The 19,420-nt window shown below is 37.3% G+C and overlaps 1 protein-coding gene across 14 annotated transcripts in view; it reads left to right on the top strand.

The window, feature by feature from the left end:
- The window catches only part of PPHLN1 (periphilin 1), a 175,191-nt gene that overhangs the window by 119,082 nt on the left and 36,689 nt on the right, over nt 1-19,420 (top strand). The gene's annotated exons all lie outside the window — the stretch shown is intronic.

Here is a 19,420-nt window from a genome sequence, read left to right as displayed (position 1 = left end):
AAGGATAGTGGGTGTATGAAGTGAAAGTGAAAGTCAGTGGTGTCTGACTCGTTGAGACCCCATGGACTGTATAGTCCATGAAATTCTCCAGGCCACGATACTGGAGTGGGTAGCCTTTCCCTTCTCCGGGGGATCTTCCCAATCTAGGGATTGAACCCAGGTTTCCCGCATTGCAAGCAGATTCTTTACCAGCTGAGCTATTGGAAGCTGAAGATTATTGAGTTCTTTTGCCATGCCAACTAGTCTTAAAAAAAAGAACGTTTCATCTCTTCACTCTCAAGGCACAGCGCTTATATTGTGATTCTCTGTCTTTATTGTACATGTAGGGGGCTTTTACAAAGAAGAGTTTCATGGATTTCAGCCATAAATATTCTGGTTAATAAGTTGTCAGAGCTTCTCAGACTTCAGTGTATTGTAAATCACTGGGGGATCTTGTTAAGATACAGGTTTTCATTCAGTAGTTCTGGAATGGGGCTTGAGACGCAATGTCTGACATTCTCCCAGGTGATGCTGATTTTACTAATAAGGAATTGAAAGGAAGTGACTGTATTTTCGTAAGTTCTTCCATAGTTTCTGGGTGTCTCTGATGGCTCAGTGGTAAAGAATCTCCCTGCAATTCAGGAGATGCACGTTCGATCCTGGATTGGGAAGATCTCCTGCAGGAGATCTTGTTTTCTTGCCTGGAAAATCCCATGGACAGAGGAGCCTGGTGGGCTACAGTTCATAGGGTTGCAAAGAGTCAGACATGACTGCAGCAACTTAGCATGCACACATAGCTTCTAATGTGCTGAAAATGATTAATTACCACCTTTTATGTAAGACGTTTTATACTGTTTTTCAATTGTGGTATAATTAACATGCAATATAATGTGTAGACCTTAAGTATTCGGTTGGATAAGTTGTAACACTTTCTTAATATCACCCAAAACAAATATTAATGAAAGTTTTTTCTGTTCAGATATGCAGTTGATTATATTGACAGCAATAAGGTTTAATTAGGAACTAAAGTTATGGTTATATATCAAAAGCATGTCCTTTGGCTTAGTTTAAATATTGTCCAACCCATCTATTGAAAAATGTATTTTAAGTGATAAAATACACAAGGATAAAATTCAAAAGGCACAAGAGATTATGCAGTGAAAAACAAGTTTCCTTTTCACCTGTAATTTTTAGCCGCCCAGTTTCTTTTCTCAGTGTATAGATAAATTGGTAAGTGATATATATGTATATGTGTATACAGAGTTTATATACAGTATTTGTGTATGTGTGTGTACATGTATACATACCCGGTGTGTATGCACATATGTATATATGTACACACACACAACTGGAACATGTTTGATTCAGATGAGTGGAGATAAAAGTTGGTGTGTGTGTCTCTATACTTTTTCTTTAAATACCATAGCATACTGTCCACCCTGTTCAGTATTTTTTAGTGACTATTCTATATCAGTATATATATATAACTAGTCCCTTATTAATAGACGTTTATAATCCCTTGGAAACCATGTTACAAAGTATAGATCCTCTGGTTTCTACACATTAAAAAGTATATATGTGTATGTTTAAAATAAACAGTACTACATTTAAAATGAACAGTTTGGGGTGTGGAACAGTTGCATTAATACTGTGAGTATCATATTCTGTGTTTAGGTCTTGTGGGGTGCTGTGCAGGTTTTAATAATTGCATAGGAGATCAGCAGCATATCTGTTTAATTCTCGTGGTTCTGTTGGCTTGGCAAGTTTGAGAATAACTGTAATATGTGAGTTTGCAGAGAATCTGAACTTCTTCCTTGTACCAACCTTTGTCAGCCTTTCTTAAAATATGTTAGTAGATGCAATTAATAATATCTAAGCCAGTCTAATTGTGGGGATGTATAAAGAATATTGATAATATTCTTTAAATGCATTATTCATGATATTCCTCAGTTTGCAGAAAATCACCATTTGTAAGGGGGACAAGGCTATCTCATCTTTCTGCTTGTTTGTTGGATAATTTAAAAAGAGAACAAGTACATGAAAGCAAATTCATTTTTAAGATCTCTGGCTATTTCAGGATACTACTTAATAATATAAAGCTGTTTTATGAAAAAGCTGATTATTCCTACCTGTAAGTAAGTCTTTCTGTTAACAGAATGGTTGATTATATATTTATTTGATAACTTACAGTTAAAATGTGCACATGAATAATTTAAGATCCAGAGAGGGTACCAGTCTAATGTTCTAAAGCAGAGAGTACTCAGAGACTATTGATAGAGGGGATTGCTTATTTTTCTTCTTTCCTTCTTTTAACTTTCAAAGACTTAAAACATTTGTTTTAGTAAAAATATTATTTTTTATACTCAGTCATATCTATGCCAACCTTGTTATATGGAGGAAATGTTATTTCTTAGCCATGTAGGAGCCACTTTAATAAAAATCAAGTTCAGAAATCATTTTGTTGCCTATGTAGGTCATTAGTGTTACAGGTTAATACAATTTTACTCTCAGTCTAGATCAATCTACTTAATATATGGTTTTTATTTTAATTTAAATTCTACATGTCAACCATTTTTTGAACGTATGGGCAGCTCACTAGCTTTCCTTCATTTTCTTCCTCAAAATAAGTAGTTAGACTGAGTAATCTTAGTTCAATTCAGTTCAGTCGCTCAGTCATGTCCGACTCTTTGTGACCCATGAATCGCAGCATGCCAGGCCTCCCTGTCCATTACCAACTCCTGGAGTTCACTCAAACTCACGTCCATTGAATCAGTGATGCCATCTAGCCATCTCATCCTCTGTCGTCCCCTTCTCCTGCCCCCAATCCCTCCCAGCATCAGGGTCTTTTCCAGTGAGTCAACTCTTCGCATGAGATGGCCAAAGTACTGGAGTTTCAGCTTCAGCATCATTCCTTCCAAAGAACACCCATGGCTGATCTTTAGAATGGACTGGTTGGATCTCCTTGCAGTCCAAGGGACTCTCAAGAGTCTTCTCCAACACCACAGTTCAAAAGCATCAGTTCTTCGGCGCTCAGCTTTCTTCACAGTCCAACTCTCACATCCATACATGACCACAGGAAAAACCATAGCCTTGACTAGACAGACCTTTGTTGGCAAAGTAATGTCTCTGCTTTTTAATATTCTGTCTAGGCTGATCATAACTTTCCTTCCAAGGAGTAAGCATCTTTTAATTTCATGGCTGCAATCACCATCTGCAGTGATTTTGGAGCTCAAAAAAACCAAGTCTGACACTGTTTCCACTGTTTTCCCATCTATTTCCCATGAAGTGATGGGACCGGATGCCATGATCTTAGTTTTCTGAATGTTGAGCTTTAAGCCAACTTTTTCACTCTCCTTTTTCACTTTCATCAAGAGGCTTTTTAGTTCCTCTTCACTTTCTGCCATAAGGGTGGTGTCATCTGCATGTCTGAGGTTATTGATATTTCTCCTGGCAATCTTGATTCCAGCTTGTGCTTCTTCCAGCCCAGCGTTTCTCATGATGTACTCTGCATATAAGTGAAATAAACAGGGTGACAATATACAGCCTTGATGGACTCCTTTTCCTATTTGAAACCAGTCTGTTGTTCCATGTCCAGTTCTAACTGTTGCTTCCTGACCTGCATATAGGTTTCTCAAGAGGCAGGTCAGGTGGTCTGGTGTTCCCATGTCTTTCAGAATTTTCCACAGTTTATTGTGATCCACACAGTCAAAGGCTTTGGTGTAGTCAATAAAGCAGAAATAGATGTTTTTCTGGAACTCTCTTGCTTTTTCCATGATCCAGCTGATGTTGGCAATTTGATCTCTGGTTCCTCTGCCTTTTCTAAATCCAGCTTGAACATCTGGAAGTTCACGGTTTACGTACTGCTGAAGCCTGGCTTGGAGAATTTTGAGCATTACTTTACTAGCGTGTGAGATGAGTGCAATTATGCAGTAGTTTGAGCATTCATTGGCATTGCCTTTCTTTGGGATTGGAATGAAAACTGACCTTTTCCAGTGCTGTGGCCACTGCTGAGTTTTCCAAATTTGCTGGCATATAGAGTGCAGCACTTTCACAGCATCATCTTTCAGGATTTGAAATAGCTTAATTGGAATTCCATCACCTCCACTAGCTTTGTTTGTAGTGATGCTTCCTAAGGCCCACTTGACTTCACATTCCAGGATGTCTGGCTCTAGGTGAGTGATCACATCATTGTGATTATCTTGGTTGTGAAGATCTTTTTTGTATCGTTCTTCTGTGTATTCTTGCCACATCTTCTTAATATCTTCTGCTTCTGTTAGGTCCATACCATTTCTCTTCTTTATTGAGCCCATCTTTGCACAAAATGTCCCCTTGGTATCTCTAATTCTCTTGAAGAGATCTCTAGTCTTTCCCGTTCTGTTGTTTTCCTCTATTTCTTTGCATTGGTCGCTGAGGAAGACTTTATCTCTCCTTGCTATTCTTTGAAAGTCTGCATTCAGATGCTTATATCTTTCCTTTTCTCCTTTGCTTTTCGGTTCTCTTCTTTTCACAGCTATTTGTAAGGCCTCCCCAGACAGCCATTTTTCTTTTTTGCATTTCTTTTCCATGGGGCTGGTCTTGATCCATGTCTCCTGTACAATGTCATGAACCTCAGTCCATAGTTCATCAGGCACTCTATCTGTCAGATCTAGTCCCTTAAATCTATTTCTCACTTCCACTGTAAAATCATAAGGGATTTGATTTAGGTCATACCCGAATGGTCTAGTAGTTTTCTGCATTTTCTTCAATTTAAGTCTGAATTTGGCAATAAGGAGTTCATGATCTGAGCCACATCAGCCTCTGGTCTTGTTTTTGCTGACTGTATAGAGCTTCTCCATCTTTGGCTGCAAAGAATATAATCAGTCTGATTTTGGTGTTGACCGTCTGGTGATGTCCATGTATAGAGTCTTCTCTTGTGTTGTTGGAAGAGGGTGTTTGCTATGACCAGGGCGTTCTCTTTGCGAAACTCTATTAGTCTTTGCCCTGCTTCATTCCGTACTCCAAGGCCAAATTTGCCTGTTACTCCAGGTGTTTCTTGACTTCCTACTTTTGCATTCCAGTCCCCTATAATGAAAAGGACATCTTTTTTGGGTGTTAGTTCTAAAGGGTCTTGTAGGTCTTCATAGAACCATTCAGCTTCAGCTTCTTCAGTGTTACTGATTGGGTCATAGGCTTGGATTATCGTGATACTGAATGGTTTGCCTTGGAAACGAACAGAGATCATTCTGTCGTTTTTGAGATTGCATCCAAGTACTGCATTTCAGACTCTTTTGTTGACCGTAATCGGTACTCCATGTCTTCTGAGGGATTCCTGCCCACAGTAGTAGATATAATGATCATCTGAGTTAAATCACCCATTCCAGTCCATTTTAGTTTGCTAATTCCTAGAATGTCGATGTTCACTCCTGCCATCTCCTGTTTGACCACTTCCAATTTGCCTTGATTCATGGACCTGACATTCCAGGTTCCTATGCAATATTGCTCTTTACAGTATCGGACCTTGCTTCTATCCCCAGTCACATCCACAGCTGGGTATTGTTTTTGCTTTGGCTCCATCCCTTCATTCTTTCTGGAGTTATTTCTCCACTGATCTCCAGTAGCATATTGGGCACCTACTGACCTGAGGAGTTCCTCTTTCAGTATCCTATCATTTTGCCTTTTCATACTGTTCATGGGGTTCTCAAGGCAAGAATACTGAAGTGGTTTGCCATTCCCTTCTCCAGTGGACCACATTCTGTCAGACTTCTCCACCATGACCCGCCCATCTTGGATTGCCCCACAGGGCATGGCTTAGGTTCATTGAGTTAGACGAGGCTGTGGTCCTAGTGTGATCAGATTGACTATTTTTCTGTGAGTATGGTTTCAGTGTGTCTGCCCTCTGATGCCCTCTCGCAACACCTACCGTCTTACTTGGGTTTCTCTTATTTGGGCGTGGGGTATCTCTTCACGGCTGCTCCAGCAAAGCGCAGCTGCTGCTCCTTACCTTGGACGAGGGGCATCTCCTCACGGCCGCCCCTCCTCACCTTGAACGTGGAGTAGCTCCTCTTGGCCCTCCTGCGCCCGTGCAGCCGCCACTTCCTGGACGTGGGGTTGCTCCTCTCGGCTGCCGCCCCTGACCTCTTATATTTGGTCTCTTCCTAATCTAAATTGTATTAAAATTAAAGGCTAAATAGTGCTTCTTTTGTACATACTATTATGTGAGTACATAAAAAAGCTAATTTCAGATTTAACCCTAGAAAATTTAGGTGTTGATTGTTTTTTAAGCCTCTTAATGACAGAGGACATAGAGTACTTACATTAAAATGCTTTCCAAAAACTCAAATATTTGTCATTGCTATGCATCAGTCAGTGATCAATTGGTACATGTTGAGATAATGAATTGTGCAGTTAGTGTTTTCTTTGTAAATAACATACTCCATTTAATCACTGTCTGCCTATGGCCATCTTCTTTTTACTTAGAGTGTCTCGTTTCAGGCACCATCTCTCTGCATAGCTGATTCTTCACAGTCCTCTCACCAGCTCTTGCTCTTGTGCTCTCAGTATAAAATAGGATATTTTTGTTTCACTTTTAAAGTGAAAAGGCTTGAAAATTAATCAAATGTACCATCTTTCTAAAAGGTTCACTAGATTGGGAGACATGGAAAAGAGTCACTTTTTAACACTTGATGGGTTAAAATTTAATTGTTTCAAACAGAGGCAACTCTATCTTGTGTATGCATGATCTAAGCATTTTATACCCTACATAACAGAAACATTCTTTGTTTTTGTTTTGTTTTTTTTTCAGAGCAAGTAACAAACTTTGTAAAAGTGCAGCTCTCGTCACTATCTTGTCTAGACATCAAGTCTACCCTACTGTATTTAACAGTCTGTTATTACCAACCACTTATTCGGACTTAACATATATATAGATTTAGTAACATACACTCATTTGAGATCTACCTCTGAAAAATTTCTTATTCCCAAAACACATTGAAAATAAATTGTTTATTTTGGCTAAATTTCAGAGCTTTTGGAAAGTTAGTTTATCAGTCAGATTATGTTCATCTGCTTACTGTAGACACTTGTTGCTGAAACATTAAGTGTAAAGTTTTCACTTAAAGGGTGTAGGTATGTTAGTTGCTCAGTCGTATCTGACTCTTTGGGACCCCATGGACTGTAGCCTGCCAGACTCCTTTGTCTATGGGATCTCCAGGCAAGAATATCGGAGTGGGTTGCCATTTCCATCTCCATGGAATCTTCCCAACCCAGGGATCAAACCCAGGTCTCCTGCATTGCAGGCAAATGCTTTACTGTACTATCTACGCCACGAGGGAGTTTTATCTGAAAGCTGTCTCAGACGGTAATTTGTATCATGTTTGATATGTCGAAGCCAAGTGTCTCCACCTCTATGTTTAATGAAAAGTAAGGTATTTATACCTGATATAAAGCCGTAAATATAGAGATGGGGTCTGTTAAGGTACTATTTTTATATAAAATATAAAATTTGGACAATACAGATACCAAGTCTTATAAAACCCATATAAAATATTGTAAGTACCAGAGGAGATGTGACCATCCTGGACCATATCCCTGGGATTGTCATCATTTAAACAAAAGTACCCAATACAAGTATTCCCCATGGCATAAGCCCATGCATGAGCTTCCTTCTCTTACCTCCCTTGTTTCCTGTCACCCAGTGTTAGATAAGGATTTTTGCTAGTGGTTCCAAATTAGTGTCACTTGCTCTTCAGTTCCTCTCTTGTAAGTTGACAATTTTACTTAGTCTCTGAGTACTTCACATTAGGCACATTTCCAACGTGACAGAAAATGCTGGATGCTTCCATTTAGTGCTTTAACATCTTAGAGCCTTTTCCTCATTTGTTAAATGAGATTAGTTTCTTGTTTTCCTGCTGAATTAATAAGTTTTTGTGGCTCAGCTGGTAAAGAATCTGCCTGCAGTGCGAGAGACCTGGGTTGGGAAGATCGCCTGGAGAAGGGAAGAGCTACCCACTCCAGTATTGTGGCCTGGAGAATTCCATGGACTGTATAGTGCATGGGGTCACAAAGAGTCAGACAGGACTGCATGACTTTCCATGTCACTTTCCATGTGAAAGCCCTTTATGTGTTGGAAATCACAAATGGTTATTGTTGTTTAGTATTACTTTGTCCTTTTGCAACCTTGAAATACTGACTACTTTCACATTACCTCTTAGGAATATTTTATAGCAAGTTTCCTGTATAACTTTAACTCTGAGAGGCTGTTTTCTCATCGGTGTGAGGATTTGGGCTGTTTACCTTTTGCCCTTTTATTCTGTTTTGTTTTGGGGAGCTTTCCCCTTTATTTGTTAAAAATGAAATGTGAAAACTTTAATATGAAATATTTTGTTTATTTTGGAGGGCTTTTTAATTTTCCTTTCACATTTTCCATTTGGCTTGCTTTTTTAAAATCTCACTAACCTTATCTATTTTTCTAGACATAAGAAGTACCATAAAAGATTAATGTTTCCTTCTTAGAATTCCCTGCTTTCCCTCCCCATTCCTAAAACATAAATTGTTCTTATATTTCCTCCTTCATTTGTCATCCCTTATTTTTAAGATGTGATCCCTCCTATAACATCTGCTGTCTTCTCTTAACTGTTGTGTAATTCAGGTATTGTGCAAGGAGATAACAAATTTGTCTGTTTTAAACATTCATTTGCTGAGTACAATATTAGTTAATTGATATTTTCAATTCATTTAGAGAAGGTGTTTTAAAAGTTGCGCTAAGATAACCTTACGTTTCTACTTAAAGATAATTTGAAAATAAGCATTAGAAATGAGCCGATGTTGGGAGTCACTTACATTGTTATCTTGGTTTTCCCCTTATTCTTCCTCTTTTTAAAATTTTGCTTTTAAAGAAAATAGTACAGGAAATTGGATAATACATTGTATATCATTTCTATTTTATTTCTATTTATTTATTTGAATTTGCCAGAAGAGTTTCTCCAAATATTTAGAGATTTTTTTTGTCTACCTCAGAACTGAATCCCTCAGTTATCTGAAATGGGGGAGAAATGAGTAGTTTGGCATCATTCAATTTTCTGGTTAGCTGATGTTCAGTTATGTTAAACTCTTGCTATGATTCCTAATGTGCTCTACTTTAATGATGTATAACACATGTACAGAAAGAGTGTTCGAAACAATTGTTAGCCTAAATGACTTCTCACAAAGCAGACACTAGTGAAAACTGCCATTTAAGGAAAGAAATAGAGATTACCAGCACCCCAGGAGTTCCTTCGTACATCCTCCCTAATCACTACCCCCTCCTTCCCAAAGTAACCAGTATATTGATTGCTAACACTGTAGTATAGTTTTATCTGTTTCTGAGCTTTACATAAATAGAATTCTACAGTATATGTTATTTTGTGCTTAATGTCTTGTTCAGCATTGTGTTTGTGAGTTTCATTGATATTATTATTTGTAATGTAGCTCCTTTTGGTTTTGATTTGCATTTCCCTGATTACAGATGATGGTGAGGATATTTTCATATAGTTATTGGCCCGTGGATTTCCTCTTTTTTAAAGTACCTGTTGAGATTCTTGCTGTTTTCCTGTTGAATTCTTTTTTTTTTTTTTTGACTAATTTGTAGAAGTTCTTTATATATTCTGAATACAAGCCCTTTGTTAGTTACATGTGTTGCAGATATCTTTTCCCATTTTGTGGCTTGCTTTTTCATTCTTTTGATGTCTTTGGAGGAATAAAAATTCTTACTTTTAATCTAGTCCAGACTTTTTAGTCTTTTTCTAAAACTAAATAAAAGCAGTATCTTTTGTCTGCTATTTAAGATATGTTTCTCTTTTATTACCTTCTAGAAGCTTTTCTGTTTTGTCCTTTACATTGAGTTACAATCCATCTGAAAGTGGTTTTATGTATAGTGTATGTTAAGTGTAGCTGGGGTCAAGTTTCATTGCTTTCCACGTGGATATCCATTTGACCCTGAAGTATCTCTTGGACAGACCGTATGTTCCTCACTGTTCTGCACTGACACCTGTGTAGTAAGTCAGGTGTCCATATATGTGTGAATCTGTTTATGGTCTCTTTTTTATTCCATTGGTCTGTTGATGCTTGCAACAGTACCACTGTGTCATTACTGGAGAATTATAAGTTTTGATATCCAGTAGAGCTAATTCTCCCTGTTTTGTTTGTTTGTTTGTTTGTTTGTTTTTCCTCATGGGTACCTGTACTTGGAACTGTGAATTTCTGTAGAAACTTTAGAATTGGTTTCTTAAGTTCTCAGGTATAAAAGACAAAGCCTGTTGGGATCCACACTCAGCATTTCTCAAGAGGTTGCAGTCAAACTGATAACAAACAGTGTAGTTTCTCAAGATGTGACTGGAGTAGGAAGATCCACTTCCAAGTTCACTCATGTAGGCTTGGCATGAGTTTCAGTTCCTTATGTGGAATTATGGCCTCCCCTAGAGCTAGTGACCCAAGAGTGAGAGAAGAAAAGTAATACTTTGCTACCTTCTTTGTTCTGTTCACATACTGTCTGTCACTTCTACTTTGTTCTGTTGATTGGAAGTTGAGTCACTAGTCTTTTTCAAAGAACCAGCTTTTGGTTTTGTTCATTTTTTTTCTTGTTTTGATTTATATTTCATTATGTTCTGCCTTTATTGGTTTTTTTCTTCTATATTTTTTGGTTAGATTGGTATTGAAAAAATTTTTAACTAGATACTTACTGATTTGTAGCTTTTCTTTTAGCCTATGAATTCCCTCTCAACATGACATTAACTCACCTTCCAAAGTTTGATGTTTATTGTCATGCAGTTTAGAATGTTTTCCTAATGTTCCGTGGAGTTTTCTTATTTACAGTTATTTAGACTATTTCTTAGTTTCTGAACTTATGGCAATTTTGTGGATTTAAAAAAAAACAAAAAAACATTTCAAATTCAAAACCACTGTAGTCAGTAGTCAGAAAACATATTCTTTAGGATTTTGGTCCTGTGAAATTTGTTGTAACTTACAGTGTGTCTGTACACATAGTCAGTTTTTCTGAATGTTCTGTGTACTTGAAAAGAAGGTGTATTTTTTCTTTGTTGAGTTCATTGTTTTATTAGTATGTCAGTTAGCTAGTTTATCATTATGTCAATCATATATCCTTATTGATTTTGCTTGTCTTAACAGTTTCTGAAAGAGTTGTGTCAAACCTTCAATATGTTTGTGGATTCTCATATCTCTTTTAAATGTTTCTATTCCTTTTATATATTAAGGCTATGATGTAAATTCAGAGAAGGCAAATTGCATATAAGTTTAGAATTACTTTAAATCTTTATGAAGTAGTGCCCTTAATTTCGAACGTCTCATGTTTATCTACGTTAGTTTTGGTATGTAATCTTTTTTTATCATGTTACTTTTATCTTGTATTCAAGAGAAATAACTTTCTCTTATAAGCAACATATATACTAAGTCGCTTCAGTCGTGTCCAACTCTGTGCGACCCCATAGACGGCAGCCCACCAGGCTCCCCCGTCCCTGGGATTCTCCAGACAAGAACACTGGAGTGGGCTGCCATTTCTTTCTCCAATGCATGAAAGTGAAAAGTCAAAGTGAAGTCGCTCAGTCGTATCCGACTCCTAGCGACCCCATGGACTGCAGCCTAACAGGCTCCTCTGTCCATGGGATTTTCCAAGCAAAAGTACTGGAGTGGGGTGCCATTGCCTTCTCTGAAACATATATAGTTGAGTTTTTAAAAATCCATTTTGATATATATTTTTTACTTGAATCATTTCCATTTACTGTAGTTGCTGATATATTTATGTTTAGTAGTTCTTATTTCATAGTCCTTTTTCCTTTCTTTGGAATGTTTAAATTTATTCACTTCCCATTTTCTTTGTAGTTGTTCATTCTTTTACACCATACATCCTTGACTTATTGAAGTCTAATATAAAATAGTACTTTTTACTTCTTCATGATCAGTGAAGGCATCTTAGAGTACTTGAACTCCATTGAACTTCCTCTTGATTGATTTGACTTAGTTAGTATCTTACTCCCATATGTATTTTAAATCCCACCAGATACTTAATAGTATTTTATGTGGTTAATGTTCATTTAGTATTTACCCTTTTGTTATTTTCATTGCTTCTTACATCTCCAACTTCCATCAAGGATCATTTTCTTCTACCTGAAGAACAATGACTCAATAGTTTCTAGTGCTCACACTTCTGTATACTTAGTAGAAGGATTTGTGGAGCATTACTGCAGTGCAGCTGCAGTATTTTAGAAGTCAGAGTAGTGTAGGAATTGTGAATTAGGGGATTTGGCTTGAATCCCAGTCGATCCAATTGCTGTGCTTATTTGGAAAAGTCAGCTTTTTTTCCTCAATACTCTCTTGGGGATGGTGATATTCCCACTTCATAGTAAAGGTAGAATTAAATGAGCATATTTATTTAAGTTGCTTAGTGTATTGTCAGTATCAACATGACTGCTGTTGTTGCTTTGTACCATTCTTTATGGTAGATGAAAAAAGTGTTAAATCTTGTGTGCTTACAAGAACAAAATACCCATAATTTCAAATAGGAAAAGATGAAAGAAAAATTAAGAAAATGAAAGAGATGAAGAAAGTCTACCTATGTCCAACTGGAGTACATAAAAATAGAAATTGAGGATACATACCCAGACTCTGACCAGGTAACTTATAAATCACACTGAAAAATAATCTGTTCCTTTGGTAGTCTTGTATATTAAATTATAACCTTTGTGGATGGGTTGAAATTATAATTAATGGCATTGAAGTCAAGGAGGGCAAAAATGACCCCTCCTGTCGCTTTCATCTAGTGAGTCTCTCTTACTAGAATTTGTTCTTATATAAAAATATTTTCCATTCCATTTTTTTTAATGATTGTAATTGTGAAAGAGGCTGGAGTGTCATGTAAAGCAAAAGTATAAAAAATATTAAATTCATCGGCTTTTTAGTTGAAACCAGGTATTAAGGGAGGGCAGGTTGTTTGCAGCATGTTTATGTTTCTCAGTTTTGTTTTATTTATGCTAAAACTTTATTCACTGAATTCATCAGTTGCACAGCCAACTGTTGTTTGCCTGTGAATGTTACACAGCCAAAAGTTAGTAACATCTTTTCCTCCTACTCACAGTTAGCATATGTTCAACCAGGGTGCTGTTTATCTTTTAAATAGGCTAAAAGGATAGTTAGCAATTAATCACCTTTGTAACATCCAGAGTTCCTTGCCTACAGTAGATTCACAGTAATTTAATAGTTGAATGAATGAAACTAGAAGCATTGCCATATAGTTTTTTTCTGCCATTTTAGCTTCAGGAGTCTTTCACTTCAAGAGATTGGGAGCTAAAGGAAGAAAGAAAACCATCTTCATTCATTTTGTTGAAAAAATACAGACAGATTCCGTTGGTTTTCATATACTATAATCCTCTATGAGAGGGTTTCTTATACATTTATTACTTGTGACTAAAATATATATACTAGAAGATTGATATAAAAACTATTATTAATGTGAAAAAATAGATCTTTACAACAGTCTGTGAAGGGACGAGGAAGAGATTTTTATCCTAAAATTTATTTAAGTACAGTTTCACTGTAATGTGTCTAGATATGGATGTTTTTAAAATTTGTTCTGTGTAAGATAATTTATGCTTTCTGAGGATTTACATTTTTCATTAGAGCTAGAAAATTATAAATTGTTAACTCTTTGAATTTTGAGTATCCTCTGTTTCTATTTTTATGTACTGCAGTTGGACGTAGGTAGACTTTTTTCATCCCATATTTTATTTCTCTTAAATTTTTCCTTCATCTTGTCTATCTTTTTCTAGTAGCTATTATGGGTATTTTGTTCAGTTAATAATATAGGTTATTACTTACAACCTCTAAGTCTTCAGTTGTATCTAATTTGTCATTCAGCCTATCCATTGAGTTCTTAATTTCAGTTAATATTTTCTACTTTTAGAAGTTCAATTTGATTTTTTTTTATATATTTTCCTAGAATTAGATTGTTTATTGCTTATGTTTTCATTCCATTTCCTTAAACATCTTATTTTCTATAACTGGTAGTTTTAATATCTGAAGTCTCAGGTCTTTAATCCAGCTGTTGTTTCTGCTGACTCTTGCTTATGGTAGCATGTTCTCTCATGTAATATGTATTTTGGAGTTGTGAGATTATATTTAGAACTTCAAATGCATATGAAGGGAGACTGCACTTATGAATTTTCAGAGGAAACTGCATCTCTTCACCTCAAGAGACCAGACCAGGGCAGAGAAGTTGCCCTGTCATTTTCTTTTACTGACGAGTGATTTTTGTTTTTTTTTCTAGTTCAACCTTTTCACAAAAATCTTAGCTTTATACAGAGGGCTTAAATCCAGTCCTGTCTTGAATGAGCCAGAAGTTGTGTTTCTCATTCCGTGCCAGGCTTTGAGTTCTTGACTCTTCGGGGCAGCCATGGCTCATGATACTAGTACAGCACTCTGGTTTCTTGCTTCTTTTCTTTCTTCATTTATGACTTCTGGCAATTCCTCTTACTTATTTTAAGAGTTTAGCTATGCTTTTAAATGAATTTTTTTTTAGGTTTCTGCTTTTTAAAAAATTTCTACTCACATATAGCTGATGTATTTCTTAAAAAAATTTATTGACAGTATTAATTTCTGCTGTACAGTAGATTGACTCAGTTATACACACACACACACACACACACACACACACACACACACACACACGTGTTGTTTTTCATATAACAGTTTGCATCTACTAATCCCAAACTCCCAGTCCTTCCCTCCTACCCCACCCCCGTTGGCAACCATAGTCTGTTCTGTGTCTGTGAGTGTGTTTCTGTTTTGTAGATAAGTTTATTTGTGTCATATCTTAGATTCCACTTATAAGTAATACCATTTGGTGTTTGTCTTTCTCTTTCTGACTTACTTCGCTTAGTATGATAATCTCCAAGTATTGCTGCAAATGGCACTTCATTCTTTCTAATGGCTGAGTAGTATTCCATTTATTTCTGTACCACATCTTCCTTACCCATTCCTCTTTCGATGGACATTTAGGTTGCTTCCATGTCTGGCTGTTGTGAACAGTGCTGCAGTGAACATTGAGATGCGTGTATCCTTTCGGACCATGTTTTTCTCTAGATATGTGCCAAGGAGTGGGATTGCAGGATCATGTGGTAGCCCTATTTTTAATTTTTTAAGGAACCTTTGTATAGTTCTCTGAAGTGACTGCACCAATTTACATTCCCACCAACAGTGTAAGAGGCTTCCCTTCTCTCCACACGGTCTCCACATTTATGATTTGTAGACTTTTGAACGATGGCCATTCTGATCAGTGTGAGGTGGTACCTCATTATGCTTTTGATTTGCTTTTCTCTAACAGCAATGATGAGCATTTTTTATGTCCCTGTTGGCCATCTCTACATGAATATTTTTTGATCTCTCCCCCATACCCTTCATTTTCCTGTTCACTTTCCCAGTCACAGCATTTATTGCAATGATTTCGTAGAATAGGTGTTGACAGAATTTTATTTCCTGTGGTGTATTAGAAGTATTTTGAATAGTCTTGAGTAATGGGCTTAAGAACTTTGTCTTGATTTGATGGAAAGACTTTGGAAGGAAGTATTTTGTATTCAGTCCCACCTGGTGTACTGCAATGCAGTTCTGTCACTTACCACCCAGAGTTAGTGCAGACTCCAAGAGTTAAAGGGTCCAACAAGACTGTCCTTACTTTAGATATCAGCTGGCTGTACTTTGGGTGGCTGGTAACAAACTGATCCCCAGTCACTTTGTTACAAATTGGCTGCAAATTTAGGTGTTCCCTAATCTCATTGAGTTCAGTTATATGCTAAAACAACTGAGAGAACTCAGAAAAGTGCTAAACTTCTGATTAGAGTTTTGTTATAAAGGATACAAATCATGAAGAAAGTATCTTTTCAGTTGGCTACTGATGAGCTGCAATCCAATTCTGTACTGCAGTTAACCATTCAGAGTTAGTGTAGATCCCACAAGTTAAAGGGCACAGTCTCCAAGTAGAAGACAGCAGACTAAGGTAGCAGGAGAAAGGGTGTGATTATAGACTGTATTTTATAGAAATTTCTTGGTAGGGAAAAGATAGCAAGCCCAAGATAGTTTTCTAGGAGAGATGGTTGAAAAATTTAACCAGGAAAAATATTTTCAACCAGGTTGAAAATTTAGCCAGATTGTTGAAAAATTTAAGGACCAGGAAAAAAAAGAGTTTGAATTCTATTGATAGGCAGTATGGTTTATGGATGAATTTCAAATTCATGAGAATTAGGATCATGATTTTTTTTTTTTTTTTTTGAAGATGGGTTTGGCTGTGGACAACTGTTTGGCTACTCTTTAGGTAGGGGATGATGAGAGCCTGATTTAGATTGGTGGAGCCAGCAATGGAGAACTAGTGTGTAAGAGCAGGTGGCAGGAGAACAAACACAACTTAGTCCCCTATTTATTTATTTACTTACTTACTTTTAACCAGTTGTGAAAGGGTAAAGGTGATAGGAGAGAGAGTGAGATAAAAAACAGATGAAATAATTGATAAAGCATGAGAGGCTATCAATAGCAGAGACAGAAGGACTTAACCTTCAAAATTTAGAGAAACCTTTTTTCCTGGGACTAGGGCAAAGGAGAATAAAGTGGCAGCATTTTTGAGGTGGAAAGAAAATGAGTTTCAGTTCAGTTCAGTCACTCAGTCGTGTCTGACTCTTTGTGACCCTATGGACTGCAGCACGCCAGGCCTCCCTGTCCATCACCAACACCTGGAGTTTACTCAAACTAATGTCCGTTGAGTCAGTGATACCATCCAACCATCTCATCCTCTGTTGTCCCCTTCTCCCAACTTCAGTCTTTCCCAGCATCACGGTCTTTTCCGAGTCAGTTCTTCACATCAGGTGGCCAAAGTGTTGAAGTGTCAGCTTCAGCATCAGTCCTTCCAATGAATATTCAGGACTGATTTCCTTTAGGATGGACTGGTTGGATCTCCTTACTGTCCAAGGGACTCTCAAGAGTCTTCTCCAACACCACAGTTCAAAAGCATCAATTCTTTGGCACTCAACTTTCTTTATAGTCCAACTCTCACATCCATATACGACTACTGGGAAAACCATAGCTTTGGCTAGACGGGCCTTTGTTGGCAAAGTAATGTCTGTGCTTTTTAATATGCTGTCTAGGTTGGTTATAGCTTTTCTTCCAAGGAGCAAGTGTCTTTTATTTTCATGGCTTCAGTCATCGTCTGCAGTGATTTTCGAACTCCTAAAATAAAATCTCTCATTGTTTCCATTGTTTCCCCATCTATTTGCCATGAAGTGATGGGACCAGATGCCATGATCTTAGTTTTCTGAATGTTGAGTTTTAAGCCAACTTTTTCACTCTCTACTTTCACTTTCATGAAGAGGCTGTTGAGTTGTTCTTCACTTTTGCTTCTTCACTTCTGTCATAAGGGTGGTGTCATCTGCGTGTCTGAGGTTATTGATATTTCTCCCGGCAATCTTGATTCCAGCTTGTGCTTCATCCAGTCTGGCATTTCGCATGATATACTCTGCATAGAAGTTAAGTAAGCAGGGTGACAATATACAGCTTTGATGTACTCCTTTCCGTATTTGGAACCAGTCTGTTGTTCCATGTCCAGTTCTAACTGTTGCTTCTTGACCTGTATACAGATTTCTCGGGAGGCAGGTCAGCTGGTCTAGTATTCCCATTTCTTGAAGAATTTTCCACAGTTTGTTGTGATCCACACAGTCAAAGGCTTTGGTATAGTCAATAAGGCAGAAGTAGATGTTTTTCTGGAACTCTCTTCGCTTTTTCGATGATCCATTGGATGTTGGCAATTTGATCTCTGGTTCCTCTGCCTTTTCTAAATCCAGCTTGAACATCTGGAAGTTCACAGTTCACGTACTTTTGAAACCTGGCTTGGAGAATTTTGAGCATGATTTTGCTAGCGTGTGAGATGAGTGCAATTGTGCAGTAGTTGAAGCATTCTTTGGGATTGCCTTTCTTTGGGATTGAAATGAAAACTGACCTTTTCCAGTCCTGTGGCCACTGCTGAGTTTTACAAATTTGCTGGCATATAGAGTGCAGCACTTTCACAGCATCATCTTTTAGGATTTGAAATAGCTCAACTGGAATTTGAGAGGCATTTTTGCTTCGAGTAAGGGGAAGAGGGATATGGAGAATAATCCTATGAGCAGTAGAGTTGCTGAGTCAGGCAAGGAGAGGGCGTAGAGTACATCGAATGGTGTGTTTTGATATGGAACTCAACAGGGAGATTAAAGAGTTTGTGATGGATCAAATAACTGCAGTTTTGGAATTTTTCCAAAAATTTACAGTGTCCTTTGAGTAAGAGTGGAAAACCAAACTATATTGTTTATCCATAGTTAACCAAGTAAGGACACCTTAGATATTTCTAAACAATCACTGATAGATGGTGAAGGTGGATGATTTTATTGGGGAAAAAAAAGGAAATTTAATCTCTTCACGGTTTGACTCATTTATTTATATGCCAGGAAGTTTTATCAGTTCTGTTGCCCAGGATTTTGAACAATTACATATTGTTAGCTCAACAACATAGAAGAGGCAAGTGAAAAACAGTGAACTTACTGTCATAAGTTTAGCAGCATGGCTAAACTTAGCATGGCTGTTGATCATGATTTTTTTCTTTTAAGAGAGCACTTACTTATTAATTTACTCATTTACTTTTGGCTGTGCTGAGTCTTTGTTGCTGTGCACAGGCTCTAGCTGCAGTGAGTGGAGGCTCCTCTCAGTGCAGTGCGTGGGCTTCTCATCACAGTGGCTTCTCTTGTTGCAGAGCATGGGCTCTAGGGTGCATGGGCTCAGTAGCTGTGGCACACAGGCTTAGTTGCCTCATGGCACGCGTAGTCTTCCTGGCCCAGGGATTGGACCTGTGTCCTCCGCATTGATAGGCAGTTTCTAATCACTGGACCACCAGGGAAGTCCTAATCATGATGTGTTTAAAAGGGAGGAAAAGAAAAAAGTACTTTAGTTTTTTAGTATTTTTGAGATGTCTTTTTTTTTTTTTACTTTTAACTTTATATTGGAATATAGGTGATTAACAGTGTTGTATGAGAGTTTCTGGAGTATAGCAAAGTGATTCAGTTATACATAAACATGTATTTGTTCTTTTTCAGTTTATTTTAAATACATGTCATGTGTGTACATGTCAATCCAAACTCCCTAAGTATCACTCTCCCCACTCCTAACCATAAGTTCATTCTCTAAGTCTGTGAGTTTGTTAGTTTCCATATGTAAGTGATATCATCAGATATTTCTCCTTCTCTGTCTGACTGACTTTTCTCAGTATGACAATCTCTAGGTCCACTGATGTTGCTGAAATGGCATTATTTCATTCTTTTTAACGGCTTAGTAATATTCCATTGTATATATGTACCACATCTTCTTTATCCATTCCTCTGTTGATGGACAGTTAGGTTGCTTCCATGTC

Source organism: Bos javanicus, chromosome 5 (assembly GCF_032452875.1).
Source record: "Bos javanicus breed banteng chromosome 5, ARS-OSU_banteng_1.0, whole genome shotgun sequence".
Taxonomy (NCBI): Eukaryota; Metazoa; Chordata; class Mammalia; order Artiodactyla; family Bovidae; genus Bos; species Bos javanicus.
The sequence above is the reverse complement of the archived record's forward strand: the minus strand, read 5'-3'. Positions and strand labels throughout refer to the sequence as shown.